Here is a 22,482-nt window from a genome sequence, read left to right on the forward strand (position 1 = left end):
AAAGAAAAGAAAAGAAAAGAAAAGAAAAGAAAAGAAAAGAAAAGAAACATTACGCATGATCCATGCCATATCAAATTACAGCCTGGGAACCAAGCCTGGACCTTGCGCATGCTAAGTGCTCTATAGCACAGAAGGGTAACACCAACCTTTGTTTTGTATTTTTGAAGACAGTGTCTCACAATGTAACTAAAGCCCTGAACTCACCATACACTAAAGCTGCCCTCAAACTTGCAATCCTTCTGCACCTACACCAGGAACGCTAGGATTACAGGTGTCTGTGCTACCACATCTGGCCAAGGCATAGTAGCTCTTAGACTGCTGTGGCTGCGGAAAGCTTAAAGAGTCTATCTGATCGAAGCAAGATGTTAGCAAAATCGGAATGTTGAGGATAGATATGCTCCCTGTAACCTGGGATGTAAAAGTAGTGGAGTGAGGCAGTACAAACAGCCGAAACAAAGCTACCTGATAAATATTAGACATCATCAATTGTCACTCTAACAGCAGGCTCTATCACCAACCTGCGATAGCCTAAACAGGCTCCGAGATTAGGCAAGTCAAAAATTAATAAGAGCTGAAAAGTAACCCAGCTGTACGCTCAGCTTCAACCCATACAGCCTACCGAACCCCTTTAGACACTGGTTCTCTGTTTGAGAAAAATGTCAGGCCGTTACAGCGAGTTTGTGTCACTGTTTTTATATCTTTTGTCCCATGTGCCACCCCATCGAAAAAGCACTCTAGTTCACCAAATAAATTCTACTCTGGATTCAACCTTCTTTGTTTGTTTGAAACAGTCTCGCTCTTTAGACCTAGACTAGCCTTAAATTTACAGCACTCCTCCTGCCTCATCTTTCCAAAGTCCTAGAGTAACAGGCATGGGCCAGAATACACACAATCAGAATGACCACTAGTGACCGTCTCCTGACCTGCCTTTCTCCTCGCAGGGTCCATCGCCCAAACCTGGTACATCGGCTCTCAGAATCTTCACTTCCTATCTCTCTGCATTTGCCATACTTCAATACTCTCTTCAAAGACCACGGAAAACTAGAAATTGTATCTTTGTCTTCCATTTGAATAACATTTTTCTATCCAATAGTACAAAACTATCTCTTCAATAAACAAGATGTTGAGATTCTTATTTTGTTTCTGATACAAAACTCTCAGAAAAGTGTGCCTTTTGTGAACCTTCATTTGTAGGGTCTCTTTTCTTACTTCCTAATTTTCTCCTACAAGACTGCAGTTCAAAGTCCAATGTGGTAAAGATGCCTTTTTTTAGAGCACATTCCAGCAAGGACTGCAGTGTCTACTGGCTGCATAAATAGTGAAACAGCTATAGAAATACTGCTTGCTTTTTCAAGTATTATGATTGTTATCATTGTGTGTGTGTGTGTATACACGTGGCCACAGCTTGTGCATGGTATCAGGGACGACCTCCAGGGGTCCTGCTCCCCTCCCACAGTTTCAAGGACAGAACACAGGTCAGGCTTCTGAAGCACTCCGAGCCATCTTCCAGGCTGCTTTTCTCTTAATTAGAATATAATGTAACACTATGACATTTTCAAATATAACTTAACTACTTGTTTTTAAATTCTATTAATACTTCTAAGTTTAACACAGCTTGACTTAATAGTGTCACAAATCATCTTTGAGGAAATTTTAGATGAGATCACTTGTAAGTAGCCCCATCATTTACCTGTAAAAATAAATGACCTGGAAAGAATTTTTAACATTAGGAAAATAGTTCCACTACAATCTCATTTTTAGTCCCTTTCAAAAAGAAAGCATGCTTTGCCACATTCTTCTCATTTAATTATTAGAGTGATGCAGGCATGTCCAAACTATAACCTGCACAGTCAGGCTGGCTCAGAATCCAGTCTAATGCATTTGTAAATGACAATGTCATGTTGCAATGTCAAAAGTCTAGACATCTCTGAGAGTGTTACAATTACCAACTTTATGTCCAAAGAATATAATCATTTGCCAGGAATTACACAAGTAGTAATGAGGGAGGGATTTAAAAGAATTAACTTGAGTCAACTACTATATTTTTTTATTCATCACAGTAGTGGAATAAGGATGTGTGTGTAAATAAAAACCACTTAAAGTGTTACTGTATTTTGGTAGACTGTTCCATTCATTCAGTTATGACACACTACACAAATTATTGTTACATAGCTTAAAACAAACAAAGACATAAAGGGCACTAAGGTACAAACTAGATCTCCTGCTTCACTTGCTTTTCTGGGTTGTAACTCAAAGAATAACTTTGCCTTTTCCCTGACTTATTTCTTAGGTACTAACCCAAATCCTACTTTTTGGAGACCCTGCCCCTCCCCTGTAACAATTACAGAACTCCACTGCTGAGCCTGCTTACTTCTTGGACCCTACTTCAAAAGGCATGCATCTCTCTTACTCCTTACAAAAATGACTCACCCAAATCATACTAGAGAAAAGTTTAAATTTATCTAAATGTAGATATTTCGATTAACTTCATCTATATATTACATTATGCAGTAAGTCTAAAAAAAGGAACTCAACCAAGCCTTTCACATGGAAGACAGAAAGCAAATACCAAAAAATATGCTAAGCCACACATTATGCATCAAGAAGAAAACTATAAAACCTATTATATATGAAGAAAAGAAGTTGTACTTTTAAGGCCAGAACAGAATAGTACAAGCAGAAAATGAAAAACAGAAGTTAATATAAGAAATGAAAATTTCAACCAGATAATAGTGGTGCACAACTTTAATCCCAGAACTTGAAAAGCAGACACAGGCAGATCTTTGAGTTCAAGGCCAGCCTGGACTACAGAGAGAGTTCCAGGACAGCCAGGGGCTACACAGAGAAACCCCGTCTAAAAAAAAAAAAAAAAAGAAAGAAAGAAAGAAAGAAAAAGAAAAAGAAAGAAAAACTTAAAAAAAAAAAAGATGAACCTGAAGAAAACTGCTTAAGCAAAAGACAATGTATAAATACAAAGAAAATGGAGTTAAGAGTATATCTGCACAAAAATTCAAAATGGAAGGGTCAAATGACAGGAGAAAGACATAACCAATGAAATCATTTTTAAAAACTTTCCTGTGTGTACTAATGAGCACTTGCTTTCTGTATACAATCTTCCATTAAACAAAGGAAAAAGACTTCAACTTAGACTTCTATACCCAGCCAAACTATCAATCAAACACTAAAATATCAAGGACAGTTTTCTGACATACGTATTTAAAAAAAAAAAACACACACATATCCTATAAAAATAAAATTAAAATTACTACATATTATAGCTTATTCCTCCTCTTCCTCAGAGACAAAGTCAATCAAAATGTGTGGCATATGGAAAACAAGGGTTCTACAAGAAAAAGAAGCCACCATAACGTTGAACAAAAGTTGATTAAAGTTAAATATAAGAGAGGCCAAAGAGACTTACTGTGACATAAAGGAGTGTCATTAACTTCATGAACCAACATCTGTATCAAGGAACTAGATCAGGATTTTTATGGTAGTATTAATACAAAGCAGACAACTTTGTGAAAGCAGTTTTTAATGTTGATAAATTTATTCAGAAAGACTATGCATAATAAGCTAAATTATTAGAAACATTTTATGAGTAGTTCTATAAAAAAATACTGTTCAAAGTAATTAAATACTGCATAAGGTAAGTCTCTGTTTTTGTTTTTTTAATTGGGGTGGGAAGCAGAAGCTAGCCCACACCTCACCTTATATGTGGAGGTCAGAGGGCAATCTGCAGGAGTCACTTCTTTCCTTCTACTTTGTGGGGCCAGGAATTGAACTCAGGTGACAAGGTTTGACAGCAATCTGCTTTATCCACTGAGGTATCTCACAGATCATCTCTTACTTTTTATAAATCAGTTTATGTTTTCAGTAAGAGGCTTTATGTTGGTGGCACAGTGGTGAACACAGTTACCTTTAATGATAATATGCTTTCTGGACCAGCAAGACAGCTTAGCAAGTAAAAGCACTTGCTCCTAAAGCCAAGACCTGAGTTCAATCCCCAGAACTCATAATGAAAGGAGAGAACTACCTCGAAAGTTGTCCTCCACTTGGGCCCACACACACAAAATAATTATTACTATTATTTTAATCTTTACAGAATCTACTTTCCTAAATCAAATTTGTATCCATGACCACAATGAAAGTTACAGTTAATAAATCTTACATTTAGTATGACAGCAAACAATGAAACCATCTCAAGTGGAAAAAATGACTCCTCAAAAGAAACCAATTTAGTATCTCTTCTGCAAGTTATATATTTCAAGCTTAAATAAAGAATATAGCTATCCATGACAGTCTAGGAATATTGATGTATGAGAATTTTTGAGAACTATATAACACACTACCACGATAGTTTTAACAGATCTCATTTAGCTCAATCAGATGGCTCTTGATTCCTAATCATGTATCTATCAAAAGCTGATAAAGCTGACAAAATGCCTGGCCAGAAGTATCTCATTAGAGCTAATTCAATTACTAAGGGTCTGGCACAGTAGCACAGGCCTGTAATCACAGCATGTGGGAGATGAAGTCAGGAGGACTAGGAGTTCAAGATTACCCTCAATTGTCCTAGATGTAGTGTAGGTCAGCCTGGCCTCAATGAGAACCTATTTCAAATCATCAAAAATAAAAAGAATCATAAAATTCAATTAACACACATAATAGTTGCATTAAGTGGCAGGAGCCTGCTTAGAAGTATGAGATATAGAGAAACAGAATTATCTGTCTGCCTCCAGAATCACTTTCTAGCCTGGTATGGTGGCTCCCAGCCTAAAAGGTTGAGGCAGGAAGGCTGCTGCCAAGAGTCAGCTTGTCTTTCACCTCAGCCTCCCAAGTAACCAAGACTACAAGGGAGTGAATTACTGTGCCATAAACCTGCCTTAATTTTGGCTGACCATATCCAGCAAATTCTATAACCTTTCCTGATGAATGGAGAAAGAGAAGCTTTGCATCCTAAGCTTTTCTATAAAAAATGAAGGAGACAGGGAATGCTGTATGGGTCTAGTCCCTAGAACACATTACTTCACCCCTAATTTCAGCAACAATGACTGTTTACAGAAATGCGAGCACGGCTGCAAATAAAATTACTATTGGAAAAAAATGATTTTTTTTCATCATAAGAGGTTCCGTAAATCTAGTAACCATAATAATATGGCTTTGTTTAGTTTTTACTTAATGAGTCAGTCCTAAAACCAGATTCTCACACAAAAATTTATAAATAACTTTTCTAAATGTTTACATTCCTATTGAGTACATTATCAAACCTATTTTTTTCTAAATTACTTTTCAATACATTTTAATTCTACTATTGCCCATAAGGATTTAAAAACTGTATTGTATGTTTCTGTGTGAGGAGTATGTGCCCCAGCACAAATGGAAGTCAGATAACAACGTGCAGTCTGTTGACGCCTTCCAACTTTGAGTTCCGGGGGTAGAACCTAGGTCACCAAGCTTGACTAGCATGTGCCTGAACATGCTAAGGCCTTAAAGATTTTATCAAGTGTGTGTGTGTGTGTGCGCGCGCGCACATGTATGCATACATGTGAGTGCAGATGCCCAAAGAAGCCCAATCCCCTGGAGCTAGAGCCACAGGCAGTGGTAAGCACCTGATGGAGGTTTTAGGAACCACACTTGGGTCCTCTGCAAGAGTAACACATTCTCTAACTACAGAGCCATCTCTCTAGCCCTACTATTGTACCACACAGATGTTCAATCTATTTCCAGGGAAGGTAAGGATGGTAATAGAGCTCCGTATAAGAGTGTTTGCCTAGCATGTATGTGGCCCTAGGTTTAACACCCAATACTGCAAAAATAATTAACATAAAAACCAAATAAAGGAAAACTGCATTGAGATCAATTTCCCAAATCACAATTAAAAAAAAACCCACAATAGTTCTTTAATGTATTCTAATTTGTTTTAAGAAAATACCAAAGGTGCGATGACAGAGGCAAGTAAATCTCTGTGAGTTCGAGGCCAGCCTAGTCAAATCGAGTCCAGGACAGTCAAGGATACACAGAGAAACCCTGTCTCATGAAAATGGGAAAATACCTTTGTTCTTTTTGTCTTTCATTTACTTGTTTCATCTTTGAATATTTATTTTACATCTCATGTTACCCTGACTATACTTGAAATTACTAAGTAACTGACAATAACCTTCAATTTCTGCTACCCCTGCCTCTACCTCCACAGTGCTGGGGGGGTACAGGTGTTCAAGATTACACCTAGTTTTATGCAGTGTTGGGGATCAAATCCAAGACTTCATGCACACTAAACCAGCATTCTGCCAACTCAGCTACATACCCAGCCCCATTTCCAACTCTTAAATCACTTAAATCTGATAAAAGAAGAAGACAATTACAGAAACATAATACACAAATAATTAATTGCATCATTCCATCTTTACTTAAATCTTTACTCATTTTTGTTTTCCAGTTGGACTTTAGGATCTAAGGTGAGCAAAGTAAAGAGAATAACACATGAGGATGACGAACTCAGACCGAGCTATATGCCACGACCTTGTCTCAAAGCCTGTCCTTTAATCAGCCTTCAGGAGGCAGAGAGAATGGCTCTCTGTGAATTTGAAGCCAGCCTGAAGGTTACACAGAAAGACTGTCTCAAAAACAAAACGGTAACAACAAAAACACAAGAAGACAAGACAAACAAAAGCGGTTAGGGGATGAAGCTCAATCAGCAGAGAGCTTGCCCAGCATACAAGAAAGCTCTGGGTTCGGTCTCCAGGACATGACGATACATGCCTGTAACACCAGCACGCAGGAGGTGGGACAGAGAGGAGGAGGGAAACAAGGAGGGTGGGAAGAGAGAGAGCGGATCAGAAGAAAGAAAGGAAAAAAGAAAAGAGGGGAGGAAAGAACAGAAAAGAGAGAAGAAAATATGGGGGTGGGAAGAGAAAGAAAAAAGAAAGAAGAAAATGTTTCTAACTTGAGATGTGACTCCCCTGTACTGGGTCAAGATGCCAACCTTCATGCACCGTTCCTAATCGCAAGTCCTTCTCTAGGGGCACTTCTATCACAGGTTAAGAAAACAAGTGCTATAATCTACTAGAAACTGAAAAGATCTAAGCCAAGGTCAAAGGTAGCATTAAAAAGGTACAAAAGTAAGTCTGCTTGGGGTTGGAGAGATGGCTCAGCGATTAAGAGCACTGGCTCTTAACCAGAAGTCTTGAGTTCAATTCCTGACAACCACATGGTGGCTCACAACCATCTATATAATAGAATCTGATACCCTCTTCTGTCATGCAGGCATACATGCAAATGCAGTATTTATATACATACATAATAAATCTTTAAAAAAAAAAAAGGTAAATCTGCTTGCAAAAGACCCAGAGGCAGGACAAAATGCCAGCAGAGTAACACTTGACATTTATTTCCCAGGTTCACTTTCACAAAGCCAGGAAGATTTTACTATTTGAGTTCTTTTTGTTTCTTTTCATGCTTCCCCAAGTTCAACAAAATAATATTTGGGCATTAACGAGACTCCTTTCAAAATAAAAAGATATAAAGTATAATTATGTCATTAGTAATTACTAACATACGAGTTGGGTGTGGATGGTACTTTAATCCCAGCTCTTGGGAGGCAAAGTCAGGAGGATCTCTGTGAATTTAAGGCCAGCAAAAAATATATATAATTATAATGATAGTAATAGGTCACTGCAATCAGCATAAAAAATTTAATAAATGAACAAATGTATATAAATGTAGTCAACTGTGTATAATGTATACAAATGTATAAAAAATGTATACAATTTACTGCTACCAGTAAAACTATTTTACATTATTATGCAATAAGGTTGGCTGTTTCTATCCTGGCCAAACACTGCTAAATATCCAATCAAAATAATAGTTTTCAGTACTATAAAAGACTTTCTTTTGAAACATACTTTTCCAGCTTCTAATTTTTAACTGGCTTACTTTTTTATCAACATGTCCAAAAAAGAGAGAAATTTAGCCTTCTGCCCTCTCACAATTCATCCCTCTTATTGTCAACACTCAGAAAACAGGAAGATATCATCTTACTGCAAGATCATAGAATCATAAGTTTTCCCAACATTTCCTAAAAACAGTACATTTTAGGAGTCTAGAGAACATGTACCCTATTCATGACTTTTTAAGTATGACTTTAAAATTCCTAAAATTTACTGCATAAAATTATATATGAAGATTATCATCACTGATTTAACCGAAAGAATCTAATGTTCATCTGCAAAACCACACATTAGCTAACACAACCGTGAAAACAAGTTGTGGGTATTTCAATTAAATAAGATGCACACTATAAAATACATTCATATAGCATTCGAGTAAAGTGTATGGCACACTACAGCACCCTCCAGTCCCGAGGACCTTTGTTCCAACCCCAGGACACACATAAAAAGGTCCCGTATAGCGGTCACCCTTGTAATCAACTGAGAAGCTGGAACAGGTAGATCCCAGTCTAATGGGTGAGCTCCGGGCAAAAGAATGACCCTCTCTGCAAGGATATAGAAACACTCCTGTATTCCTACACACACACACAATTTATCAATGAAGAGAGAGCTAGGCTCAAAGTGGTGGTGCAAACCTTTAATCCCAGCTGTAGTGAGACAGAGGCAGGGCAATCTCTGTGTGAGTTCAAGGACAGTCTGGTCTCCAGAAAAGCCAGGACTGTTACACAGAGAAACCCTTTTCAAACAAACAAAGTAGGGCTAGAGAGATGAAAGGACCTGTGTTCACAGCCCAGAAGCCACATAAAACCAGACATGGCAGTTCATGTTTTCTGTAATCCAAGAGTTCTCACAGGAAGAGACAGCAGAATGTCCAAAAGCTCATCCTTACCTAGCCTGGTGAACACAATGCAAAGCATTAAGGCATTCTGCCAAAGTAAGAAACAGGAACAGGCACCTGAGCTTAAGGTCCACACAGACACCAAGGCAGGAGCATGCCCATTCTCACATGAACACATACACAAGTTTCTGCACACATCCCACACACAAAGATTATGTTTAAATAATAAAGTTCTAAAAGAAAATGAAACGGAAAATTCATCTCAAAAGATAATACTTTGACTGCAGAGAATCTATGGAACAAATCATAAATTAAAAAAGCAGTGCCACCAGGCATGGTGGCACAGGCCTGTAATTCCAAACCAGGAAAAATAAAGAGCGCTTAACCCCAGCAGAACCAGGTAGATACGGTTCTACACACCAAGTTCTGGTCTGGTCTGGGCTACACAGGGAGAGTTTGCCTCAATAAATGAATAAATAAACTGAGTGACTGATTAACAAGATAACAAATTTGAAGATCTCTGATAATTGAGATTTTCGCTGTACATTATTATGTAATTATTAAAAGACAAATTTTAGAATACTAAAATGGGAAGAAGATATTCATAATATAAAAGAGTAGAAATTGTGTCGGGGGTATAGCTGAACATCATAGTGTATGTTCAGCATGCCTGAGGCCCTGAATTTGATCCACAGCACCACCAAAATGGGAGGGGGAGAATACAACATGAACCGGACAGGAATTAAATTAAAAATTAAGCCAGGTGGTTTATGCCTTTAATCCCAGCACTTGGGAAGGCAGGTAGATCAAAGACAGCCTGATCTACATAATGAGTTCCAGAACAGCTGGGATAAAGAAACCCTGGCTTAAAAACCTAAATAGATAGATAGATATTAAATAATAAGTATTTATATCCACCATGGCAATAGTGAAGTCACAAAAATCACCAGTTAAAAGTGCCTAGTTGGAACAATTAACTTAATACTAAATCGTAAGCTTAAAATATTTAAACATAATTAAGACTATTTAAAATAATTTTAAAATTATTTTTTATAATTCAAATAATTCTTTAAAAATAAAATTTTAATTGTATAACTTGATCATTCCAGTGTGGTTTTTTTCCTAAATTATATATTTAAATTTACAAAACTACAATGGTTTTTAAATAATTTTGTAACTGCTACTTTGGGTAACCTAATTCTTACGGATTACAAACATATATACTACATACACACGCCGTGCATCTGTCAAAGCTCGTTTAATCATCACAAAACTAAAGTTTCAAAATGTACTTGTTTCTGACAAAACACTAAAGAACAAACCATTGCAATCCATACAATTCATTAATTTTAGTAAACTTAAAATTATATTTACCCTCTAAGAAATATAATAGCAAACTGTCCCGTCAATACTGAAACTGTATATCATATTCTTCTAGTATCTCTTAGCATCTTCAACATTAACCAAAGACACAAACCCCGTGTATTCAAACAAAAACTTAAGTTTGGATATATAAACCGAAGTAATAGGAGTACAAATATGGGTGAGATGGAAGCATCTCAGAAGTATGACAGTCTCAAAAATGCAAAACTGCCTTCATTTCGTTTTTACAAGGCAAGAGGGGCTCAGGGATCACATGATCAAATTTAGATCAAATTTAGACCTGTTACAGTGGAGAACAGAGGACTCACCCATGTCCCTCCATTCTGTGCCATATGTCACGGCACAAAAAAACAAAACAAAACAAAAAAACAGCCCAAAGTGCATCTTTCAATTATATCTTATTATTGCTAACAGTATTTGTTTTAGGTGACAACGACAGAACAAACGAACAAATATTATATGCAACAGCACTTCATTTGACAAGACTGATTCAAACTTGGGTTACATAATCAACCAAAAGAAAGCTGTGTATAGGCATGACAGACGAAGTCTACAAAACCATTTATAAGTTTTCAGACTAGCAAGAAACAAGTGGCAGAATAAGAAAATGTTAAATCATATGTATGTTGACCCAATTGTGCTACATAAAATTTAAATTTAGTGGCAGCACAGGGTTTACCGTAACACATCCGTAGTTACTTTAAGACACTAAAACGAGAACATATACAGCTAATTTTTTTATTTTATACTACAGTGTGCCTATTTTTTAATAATTTTTTTAATTGACTCAACCCATAGATGCCACAATGTAACTTGGGTTGTTTTGTTTTTGTAAAATTCTCCATCAAAAAAGATATCAGGCTTCACAGCTTGTATGTATCACAAAATTTTGAGAAAATGAGCCCATTAATAATTTTTAACAATCATCTAACTAAAGAAGTAAGAGAACTAAACCCATGCCAGGGTCAGGTACTTGGCAAAAGTGTTCAGGGGTAAAACTTCATTGACTTTGGAGAAAATATTAAAAAAAAAAAAGAAGACATAAAGAAAATACCTGAGGAAACTGAGATTAAAACTTAACGACCTTGTACATCCTTTCCATGTCCGCCCCCCCAACCTAACACTTCAAAAAAACAAAACAAAAGGAACAGGTTCAGCTTTGTAGAGACTGCACATCCAAGGGCGAACCGGCAGGCACAGGGTTAAAAATGCATTTGCAGAAGTGCAGCTCCAGGAAATGCACTTCCCCCGAGGACACCGCTAGGTGCCGATCTTATCTCCCCGGGCGGGACGCGACTCCAGAAATCACTCCACGCGAAACGGCGACGGGAACCCCGGGAGGCGGCCGGGGCGCGGGCGCCGTCGGCACCTGCGCGGCCAGCGCCGTCGGGTGCGGGCGCCTCGGGAGCCGTCCGCCTCCGAGGACGTGGCGAGGCCCCCTCGAGAGGGAGGGGAGCCGGATCTAGAACCCGAATGGCGTCCAACAAGAACGCCAGCGCCCGAGCAGGGCACTGCGCCTGCGCAGCCACCGCCCGGCCAGCTGCTCAACTGCAGCTCGAGCCCTACCCCAGACGATCACGTGCTCCCATGCAGCGCCCGCCCGCAGCTTCGCGACCGCGCAGGCGCACACTCGCCTCTCGCGGCCGCCATAATGCGGTCTTGACTCTTCAGAAACACAATAATTCTTGGGCCGACAGTGGTTAGCGCAGCCCCTGGCACTCGCGTATACCTTCGGGGGCGGGAGGTGAGGGACAGGGACCCGAGTTCCTTCCTACACAGCCGTCCCGCGCAGCCGTCCCGGGCGCTGCCGTCTCAGCCGTGCGCTCCACTCCGCCGCCTCCGCAGATTCAAAAACAAACCCGCTTCTCCCCTGCACGCGCCGGGGCCGTTATGCAAATAGGAGGGGGCGGAGCTCGCGGAGCGCACGGTGTACTCCGCCCACTGTGCCACCGGCCAATGGGCGCGCGCGGTGCCTGTTCTCCATGCAAATCTCCTGGTTTTCTATTTGAATGAGAGCCTTTGGCCACGCCTCCCGCCTTGAAAATGAGAACCATTTCTGCGGTGGTGGCGCTGCGGTCTTTGCAATCGCGCCTGGAGGTAAATTTTCTTCCGTTGGCTTTTTCCTCCTCGAAGTGTTTTTTTGCTATGGACGTTCCTCAGTGGGCACCGTCTATGACACTCAAGAAAGAAAGTAGGTGAGTGCTTAAAAACCGAAAAACATTGTGCCATAAAGTCTAGAATCCTAAAGTATGATCATTTATTCAACATTTTATTTTAACTTTTATCTTTTTTGTATTGTTGAGGCACATTCATGCAGTTTAGTCCAGTAATAGCCTTGAACTTGCCACACTGGTCTGGAATTCAAAATCATTCCGCCTCAAACTCTCAAGTGTTGGTTACAGGTAACTTTTTTTTTTTTTTTCGTTCATTAAATGTATTAATCGACAGGTTGTGGAGGGAAAACATCGTTTTCCGGGTAATCTGTAACAGCAAACACCACCAAGCACACCCTCACACGTCAGACCTTAAATTCACGTTATCTCTGAAGCAGACATAATGATCACTGTTCAACCAAATTGAGAGAGCTAAGATGTAGAAAAGAATCTAAATGTGTTTTTGCAAACCAGTGAGAGCCAGAAAAATATTAGGTGAAAAAGTTTAATCTCTTAAAATTCTTCCTGAGAAGTATTTGTTCAGCAGTAATTTAAGCAAATGACTATGTTCCAAAACTATGTCACGCGACTGTCAGTGCTGAGGAAGGGCGTTCTCTCATAGCCAGCTGTGAGGCAGTACTTGAAGGGCTCAAGGACAACCTGAGGCCACATGCTTCCAGATCATTCTGGGCTCGAGACTCTCTCTAAAGAAGCTCACGGCTTTAATTATTGGCTTCTGTTTGCACTTCAACCAGGGCGTTAAACAGGCAATACCAAGGAATTGTAAATTCAAGAATCATGGGATGACCCATCCTCCTCGAGCCCCTCCCTCCCAAATGCCTTGGGGTCCCACATATTGCTGGATGTGTTTTCTTTTATTTTTTTGGGGGGGGGGAGATTAGAAGAACTTTGGAATAAAGCCATTGAGTGTTGAGAATTCAGTGAGCTGCCATGGAGGAGCTTGAGAGATAAGAATGTTGAGAGCAGTGCAGACGACATTTCAGACAGCAGCAAATATTCACATCATTGGCGTGAAGAAGCGGTTTTGTCTCATCAGCTGGGGCTGAAGAATCAGCTGTAATTAACAAGGAACCAGAACCACTAAAGTGACACCTTTGCTTTGCTGGCACAATGGATGCTGGTCAGCTGGGGCTGAAGAATCAGCCAGCATCACTGAGGTGAAATCTTCTGGGAAGTGTTTCCTCAGGGCCAGAACACAGAAGATGTGTTCCAGAGGTGGCCAAGGTTGTGCCGCCTCATCATGCTGTCAGCCGAACTTGGCAGTTTAAAACTCACCCAGGTGAGCCTCCATGTAGTGTGGGAAATCATACTGAGGTGTTCCGGAAGAGCAAACAGTGCTCTTACCCACTGAGCGGCTCTCCACCCACCTGCTGCCTACTCCCCTTCTGCCTCATGATGGATCGTCTGAGACCAGCTCGTGCACACTAGCCTACCCTCTATAATTATTGATGTCAGTAGGGTCAGATTTCCTTCCTGAAGCCCAAGCAGATCCAGATGTCCCTGGTCCTGTAGACCCAGGTCAGCTGCAGGGGTGAAGGTCTCTCTAAGGCTGACTTCTCTGGGCCTCATCCTTTCCCTGAGAAGAGGAAAGCAAGCGCCAGTCCAGATGAGTGCAGAGAGATGACAAACAACCTTCTCGAAAACTCAGCAGCCTGCACACCTTGAACTGCTTACGTGGTCGCATGCACGGCATGAGCAAGAGTTGTGGGAGAAGTTCCAGGTTCTGAGTATCGACCACAGGAAGCCCTCAGGTTGTCCCTCTGGGCTTCTGCAGGACGGTAGGCAACTGGGCGGCTCTTGGCTGTTTCCCTGGGTGACTGTATAAAAAGAGGAAGTGAACAAAAAGTCTCTTGCAGGAGATTTGTACATTTCTGTGGTTTTGGTGGGGGAGAAGTATTCAAAGTTCTAATAAAATGTATGCTCTGAACCTGGAGCCTGAACAGATGCCCTCAGCACTTATGGTTGAATAGAAGAGGCTTATTGTATGCTTTTAAATTTTTATTGCTATGACCAATTTTGTGCAGGCTTTCCCTACATTTGTTGTTTTAGTTTCAAGGTTTGTGTTTATTTATGACCTTAATCGAAGTTGAGGTGGTTTGTTTCATTGTCTACTCATAAGCCACATGCCCAGCCCTCTCTTCCTTCTTTTTTGTTTGTTTTTGTTTTGTTTGCTTGCTGGCTTGCTTGATCTTTGTTTTCTCCCCCTTTTAATTTTTAGAATAAGACCTACCAAATTATCTAAGCTGCGTTGAACTCGTGTAAGTCCAGACAAGCTTCAAACTTGAAATCCTCCTTCCTCAGCCTCCCAGGTGTCTGGGGTTACAAGCACATGCCATGAGTCCCAGTGAGTTGAATTTTTTTGTCTATAGCATCAGGTTCTTAACTTTATATTCTGCTTGTAGATCCCAGTTTTCCATGGGTTATAATATGACCATTTGCCACTTTCTGTAATAAACTGCCATTTTATTACTGGTAGCAGTGTCACTACTCTTTTAGTTTAGGCAAGTCAGAGAACCAAATTTAAAGTCTCACTGTCATGCTTCTGTTTCCCTGGACCCACCGGTTGTACCTCTAAGGGTTTGGTAAGAAAATTGGACACCCTCATGAGTTCCAAGGTTAAGAACTAATGCCTTTAAGAACTGATGAAATCAAGCCATCCATGAGGGTTAGTTAGAACAAAAGGGAAGGAGTCACCAGCTCGTTAATCAGAAACAGTGTACATTCTTTGCTGAAGAGAGATTGCAAAGGAGGTGTATTGCCTCTGTTTAGTTGTTACCACTCCTCCTGTGAACAGTCATGTTTCTGTTGGTTGTTTGTGATCATGGTTGGTGAGCCAGATTTAGCAGCTAAGAGAGCTAAAGGTGAAAGGAAAGAGAGAACGTGACTCAGAAACTGCCAACCTCTCTGTTACCATATCTCAGTAGAGGAACTGGTAGTGTTTTGCTTCTGCCTTCCAAGTTTCATCAGATCCTCTTCTGGTGGGCCTACCACTGAAAAGTGTAGGGAGCAAAATTAGGAATTCATGACTCTAGATTGAACAAGTTGAACAGGATCTAACCACAAGTACTTCACAACTGACCTGATTTCACTGCCCAGACACTAGGCGTTTACTTATGAATCAGACCAATCTGATCATAGTTACACTGCCTCATTCTGTAAAGACAGTCATAATCCTTCACTTGGTACTTCTTTAAATTCTTAAAGGCTCCTCTGTTTGAGGTTACTGTATGTGTGCTTGGAAAAATAAGCAGCAGAAACTAGCTGTGCTTACAAGGACTTCAGAGCACTGTGGTGATTTGAATGTGAATGCCCTTATAGGCTCATACATTTGAATGCTTGGTCCCCACTTACTGGAACTGTTTAGGAAGGATGGGAAGGTGTAAACTGTTGGAAGATGTGTGTTGTGAGGGCTGGATTTTGAGGCTTTGAAACCCTGCAGCCATCTCCAGTGCAGTCTCTGCTTCCTGTTTTTGAACAGGAGTGTGTGCTCTCAGCTGCTGGGTGCCTAACTGTCTGCTGCCTGGCTCCCTACTATGACAGCGATGGATGGATATCCTTTTGAAACCATAAGCCCAATTAAATGTTTTCTTTTATTAGTAGCCTTGGTCATGGTGTTTTAGCACAGCAATATAGAAGCTGCTAAGACAGCTGCTGTGGTGCTTGGGTTGAAAATGGCTCTCATAAGCTCATAGGGAGTGGCACTATTAGGAGGTGTTGCCTCACTGGAGTAAATGTGACTATGTTAGAGAAAATGTGTCACTGTGGGTGTGCTTTGAGATTTCAAATGCTCAAGCTAGGCCCAGTGTTTCTCCTCCTGCTACCTGCTGACCTGGAAGTAGAACTTTTAGCTACGTCTCCAGTACCATGTCTGCCTGAATGCTGCTATGCTTCTGGCCGTGACAATAATGGACTAAACCTCTGAACCTGTAAGCCAGCCCCAATTAAATGTTTTCATTTTTAAGCGTTGTTTTGGTCATGGTGTCTCTTCACAGCAATAGAAACTAAGGCAGTTACCAAGAATTTCTTCTTAATGAAGGGAAAAATAAAAAGAAGAAAGCATTTGAGGAAGTGTATAAGTTATTTTCTGTGCATGATGAAATACCATGACTAGAAGTAACCTAAGGAAGAGTTTATTTTGGCTTGCAGTTCCATAGATGTTAGATGCTAGATGTTTATAACCACAAAGGAAGAAGGAGTAAAAAGCTGAGAGATCACTTCTCAGTTGCACACAGGAAGCTCCAAGCAAGCAGGAAGTGGGGCAAAGCTATAAAACCTCAAAGCATCAAAGCATGCCACCGTGTTATACTTCCTTCAGCAGAGCTCCCCTCTTAAAGTTCCCATCATAGTACCACCAAAATCCCCAAACAGCGCCACCAGCTTGGGAGCAACTGTTCAAATACTTGAGCTTATATGAGACATTTTTCATTCAAACTATAAGAGACATCCTGATGAACACCAGTATTCATATTCTGTGTTAGTTTGAGTGAGAATGATCCCCATAGGCTCATAAATGTGAATATTTGGTCCCTAGTTGGTGGAACTGTTTTGGGAAGGATTAGGAGGTGTGGTCTTGTTGGAGAAGGTATGTCACTGGGGGTAGGCTTTGAGTTTGAAGAACTCACACCAGGCCCAATTTCTCTCTTTCTGCCTCCAACTTACAGACCAAATGTCAACTCTCAGCTGTTGTACCAGTGCCATGTCTGCCGGTCTCACCTGTCTCCCAGCCATGATGATCATGGACCAACCCTCTGTCTGAGTTGCTGGTCTATTACTGTGAAAAGACACCGTGACTAGGGGAATGCTTAGAAACAAAAGCATTTAACTTGCATACAATTTACAAGGTTAGTCCGCGATCATCATGGCCGGCAACAGATGGATGTGGCAATAGAGTAAGTTGAGAGCTTTATGTCCTGATCCATACACAGAGTCAAGGAATGAGACACTAGGCCTGACGTTGGTTTTTAAAACCTCAGAGCCCAGTACCATTGACATGCCTCCTTCAGCAAGGCCACACTTCCTCATTCTACTGAAACTGTTTCAGTCCCTCGGGACTAAGCATTACATATGAGCCCGGGGAGGTGTGGCACTCTCACTCAAACCACCACACCCTCTGAAACTGTAAGCCACAATTAAATGCTTTCTTTTATAAGTTGCTTTGGTCATAGTGTCTCTTCACAGAAGGAGAAAAGGAATTGAGATACCAACTGCAGATAAAATGTGACTAGTCACTTCACAGTCCGCTGTTTCGCCTTCTCTGTGGACTGTAGTCCCTCAAACTGTAAGCCAAAAACAGTCCTTTATACTTTAAATTACTTGTCAGAGGTTTTGTCACAATAAGAAGAAAGTAACAAATACATATATCATCTAATTGAATTAGTTTTAAACTCTTATATGTTGGGCAGGGATATATAAGATCATTTCTAGGGTGCTTGTCTAGCATTCATGAGGCCCTGTGTTTATCCCCAAGTACAACTAATTGCCAATAAATAAAAGTGTAAGAGGTAAGATAAGCTACAATAAGAATATTTGGCTATATTAAAAACATCTCTGCTTTAAATTTTCTGTTTTTATGAAATACATAGCAAATACACAAAGAACTCAATTAGAAATACAAAGCTGGTAGTTACAGCTTATATGGACTTAGAAACCATGATTATTCTTTGAGGTTATAAGGCATAATAAAATAGAAGTCAGAGCAGACCTTGGAAAATACCAATATTTATGAGCTTGAAAGAAGAAAAGAATAGTTAATTTCATTTATTTGCTTAGTTTAGGTTTTGCCTTTGTTAAGAACTTTTAGAAAATTGTCTCATTTGATCTTCACAACACCCTCATGAAGGAGAAACTAATGCTATTCTCAGTTTATATCTTGCCAAAGGCTATGCAGTTCTTTAGTGATAGAATTAAGGTTAAAAAAAAAAACAAAAAACAAACAAACAAAAAAAAAAAAAAACAGTCTAGCTCCAGACTACTGCATCATTCAAATTAAATATGTTCTTTGGAAATTCTACATGCAGTAATATGACAGAAGGCATTTTTGTAAGGTTCTCTATGCACTCTTGTTTTGTTTTTGTTTTTTAAATTGGATAAGCGGTGCTTTTTTTTCTATACTCTTGGAAATTTCATACATGTATACAGTGAAATATCATACCTACACTCACCCCATTTCAATCCTCTAGCACCCTCCATGTCTCTTAAAGCATGTTAACCTCCCAGTGCGGTGTGGTGGCTCACACCTTTAATCTCAACACTCTTCCTGAGTGTGCTAGACTCCCTCTATAGACCAGGCTGGCCTCAAACTCGTACTGTGCTTCAGCCCCTTTTTTAAAAACAACATACTAAGTCCATTGAGTGCTACCCATATGTGGATGGGCACAGGGCCAGCCACTGTAGCATGGAAACTCTACCAGTAGAAACACACACACACATTCTCCCTCCTCCAGCAGCTTAGAGTTACCAACAGAACTCCTCTAAGTGATGGGGCCTGGAAAGAACCTTCTGCATTGTTCTCATTCATTCAGTTGCTGTGTCAAGACACTGACCAAAGCAACCTAGAGCTGCACTTGGTTGCACATGCCTTTAATGCCAGCACTTGGGAGGTAGAGACAAGTGGGTCTCTAAAATTTTGAGGCTAAGCCTAGTCTATGAAAGGAGTTCCAGGACAGCAAGGGTTACACACAAAGAAACTCTGTCTGGAGTGGAGGAGAACCTAGAAGGGAAAAGGACTTATTTGGCTTCATTTCCAGGTTATGCTCAACTAGCTTCCTTACAAAGCCCAGGATCACCTGCCCAGAGAATGATGCCGCCCACAGTACCCTTCTCTATCAAGTAACAGTCAAGACAGTCCCTCACAGATGTGCCCACAGACCAAACTAGTAAATACAATATTCAATTGGAATTCTTTCTCCTGCTGTTTCAGGTTGACACAGTTAATCCTGTCTAGGACACCCATCTAGGTTGGGATTTTGGCTGGCTTGATCTTTACAGGTTCTTGTGTAGGCAACCATAACTGCAGTGAGTTTAGGAGTATAATAGCCCTGTCCTGTCCACAAGACAACATTTCAAAGCACTTGTCTCCATCCTTGGGCTCTTATATTCTTTCTGCCTCTTATGCACTTATATTGCAAGTGTCTTACAGTGAAAAGTGTTAATAAAATTGTTTTATTTAGGGCTGAACATTCGGTCTCTCTTATTCGTGTGGGTTTGGGTTTTGTGTTATTTATTTATTTATTCATTTATTTATTTATTATTTAATATCTTGGGGCTGAGAACGATTCTCTTATTCTACATGCTGAAACTTTAAGAATATAATGTGGCAGATGTGGTAGCACATGCCTGTAGCCCCAGCAATGGAGAAGGAAGCTGAAACAGAAGACTCTTCATGAAGTGTTGCAGGATATTTGATCCCTTTGTGAACCCCAAAACTGTGAACAGTAAACCCTTGTTTCTTGTTTGATGTGTTGGGCCCTATCACACACCTTTAATCTAAGAACTTTCTGTAAACTGGTGATTATGGTGTTGTTCAGCATCCCTAGCACACATCACACATCTTTAATTCAAGAGCTTTCTCTTGAAACCAGCAGAGCTAGAAACCAGCTGACAGGGATTAGAGAGTAGAAGGGACTTTGAGTTGCCAGGTATTTAAGACAGCACTAGAAGTAGGAGTTTTGGCTCTCTGGCTTTTGGGGCTTTTGAGCTTTGAGCTACCAAGGCTTTGGTCTTGAGGTTTTTGATCTTTTCCTCCTGGGCTGTCAGCTGAGCCAGTGAGTGTTTTGGGCTTTTTCCATTGGAATGTGAGCTGAGTAGAAAGGTCACCTGGATGCTTTCTCTGCCTCTCTGAGCTAGCAGATTTTTACCCTGTCATCAGTCTCCTGAGTCTTTATTGGTAAAAATAGAACAGTTGGGATTTTCATTCATTTGTAACAACAGTGTAGCCTGGGCCAATTTAGAGTACATAGCAAACTTACACTATCCAGATAGACAAACAGACAGAATTAGTGTTAGATAACAGAAGGATTACTTCCCAGGGGCTTAGAAGTAGGAATAAGTAAGTAGGATCCTTACTGTACAAAATTTGGATATGCACTCATTCTCGAGGACAGGCATTTTGGGACTGGCATTGAAAGTGATTGCCTCCATAAATCTTGCCCCTACCACCCACTGTTGGTGACTAGAGAAAGCAGAACATTTGTTAGGTGTAAATTTTGTGTTAGGAAACAAAGAATGTTTCTTACCTTTTTGTTGTCTTCTCTCTGAAGTAGCCATTAATTTTGGAGACAGAGACAAGGGTGGCAAAACATGAAGTTAGAGGAGATGACTATTTGAAATATATTTTTTTAATTCTGGTGTACTTTAAAAGAAATTTACTTGTTTGTTTGTTTTTTGAGACAGGGTTTCTCTGTGTTGCCATGACTGTCCTCAATCTTTCTTACTCTGTAGACCAGGCTGGCCTTGAACTCAGAGAGAGCCACCTGTCTCTGCTCCTGAGTGCTAGGATTTAAGGTGTGCCCCACCATCACCCTGGCTACATTTTATTTTTTGAGATCCTACTAGGTAACTGATGCTAGACTCGTGAATCCCTATTTTAACTGATCTTGGGTCGGCCATCCATACAGTTGGGGCTTTAGGCATTAACCACTTAGAGATGCCTTGTTTGCTTGCATGCTTTTAAATTACATGTGTTTGTTTGAGGGGGCGAGGATACCATGGTATGTGTGTTGCGATGGCTCTACTTGGTTGTCAACTTGGCTACACCTGGAATTAACTAAAACTAAAGCAGCTCAGTACACTTGTGAGGGACTTTTCTTAATTGAGTCTTTTGATGTGGGAAGATGGCCTTTAATCTAGATTTTTTTGAGGTAGGAAGATTCACATTAAATCTGGGACATACTTTCTGCTGGCATGGGACATACAAGAAAGAAGCACTTGCTTTTGCCTGCTTGTGCTCAATCTTACTGGGCAGTTCATTCCTTCACTGTCATTAGAGCCTACTTCTTCAGGATACAGAAGATGAGCCAAGACATTCAGCCTTGTGGTCTGAACAACTACTAGGTTCCTGAACTTTCAACTGATAGACAGCCCCTGGTGGACTACCCTAAATCTCGTGTGTGTGTGTGTGTGTGTGTGTGTGTGTGTGTGTGTGTGCAACAGGGAACCTTAACTAATACATGTGTGGAGGTCAGAAGATAAGTTGTACCAATAAGTTGATTTCCTTCTACCATGTGGGTGAAATCTTGAAACATGGCTTGTCTGGGAGTGACTCTCAGCAGTCTTTTTTTGTTTTCTTTTTCAAGACAGGGTTTCTTTGTGTAGCCTTGACTGTCCTGACACTTTGTAGACCAGGTTGGCCTTGAACTCACGTGCCTTTGCCTCCTTGAGTGCTGGGATTGAACATGTGCACCACCATGCCTGGTCTTTTTTGTATATCTACTCTTGTGGGGGAGAGAGTTAGTTAATCTTGTTAATTTCAGGGACTTCCTAGAACTATTTTTGAGTTGTTTACTTTCTGGTTTAAGGAGTTTGTGAGCGTTTTGGTCTTTAAAAACCCCGTTACTTTATGTGAATATGTTTTTGTTTTTAATTCCAGGTGTGGGATATGGGGCTGCTTCAGTTTGTCCACAGCTGTTAACTATGATTGTCTCATGCTCTAGGACGGGCATGATTTTTTGCAAGCTGCAGATAGTTTAATTGGAAATGGGGGGGGGGCAGGGGTTGTCTCTGGAAAAGGGTATAAATGCCAGAGCCCAGAGATGGTCAGAGGAGGTTAAGAAGTCTGCTGCTCCTGCTCCTCTCCCTGCTACTCCCCTTATTGCTGCCCATGCTACTTGTGGTTTGTCCTGCTCCTGCATTTGCTATTGCTGGATTGCTGTTTTGCTGGACTGGTGGATATTCTGACAACAAAGTCTGGGCTTTCCTCAAGTAACTCTATGTGCCTGATCATCAGGAAGTGCCCCCTTTCCTCTCTAACCTTTTTCTCCTACCTAATGTTGGAGTGTTGGAATAACGGCTGGAAGGGAGGTAGAGGTATAAAAATCTAATAAAATACATTTTTAAAGCTCTGACTGCTCTTCCAGAGGACCTGGGTTCAACTCCTAGCACCCAGATGGCAGCTTACAACTGTATGTACCACCAAGATCTG

General features: G+C 40.5%; 1 protein-coding gene across 4 annotated transcripts in view; it reads right to left on the reverse strand.

Moving 5' to 3' along the window:
* Positions 1-12,034, reverse strand: part of Atf7ip (activating transcription factor 7 interacting protein) — an 89,639-nt gene extending 77,605 nt beyond the window's left edge. For 2 of the 4 annotated variants that reach the window (XM_055610658.1, XM_055610627.1), the window contains exon 1: positions 11,225-11,678. The gene's annotated coding sequence lies outside the window, so the exon portion shown is untranslated. Of the gene's footprint in view, positions 1-11,224; positions 11,679-11,899 lie in introns of those variants that run through there. The other 2 variants (XM_055610634.1, XM_055610665.1) reach the window with 2 other exon arrangements.
* Between the last annotated feature and the right edge of the window lie 10,448 nt (positions 12,035-22,482).

This window comes from Psammomys obesus, unplaced genomic scaffold (genome assembly GCF_907164565.1).
Source record: "Psammomys obesus unplaced genomic scaffold, mPsaObe1.curated_primary_1811, whole genome shotgun sequence".
NCBI lineage: Eukaryota > Metazoa > Chordata > Mammalia > Rodentia > Muridae > Psammomys > Psammomys obesus.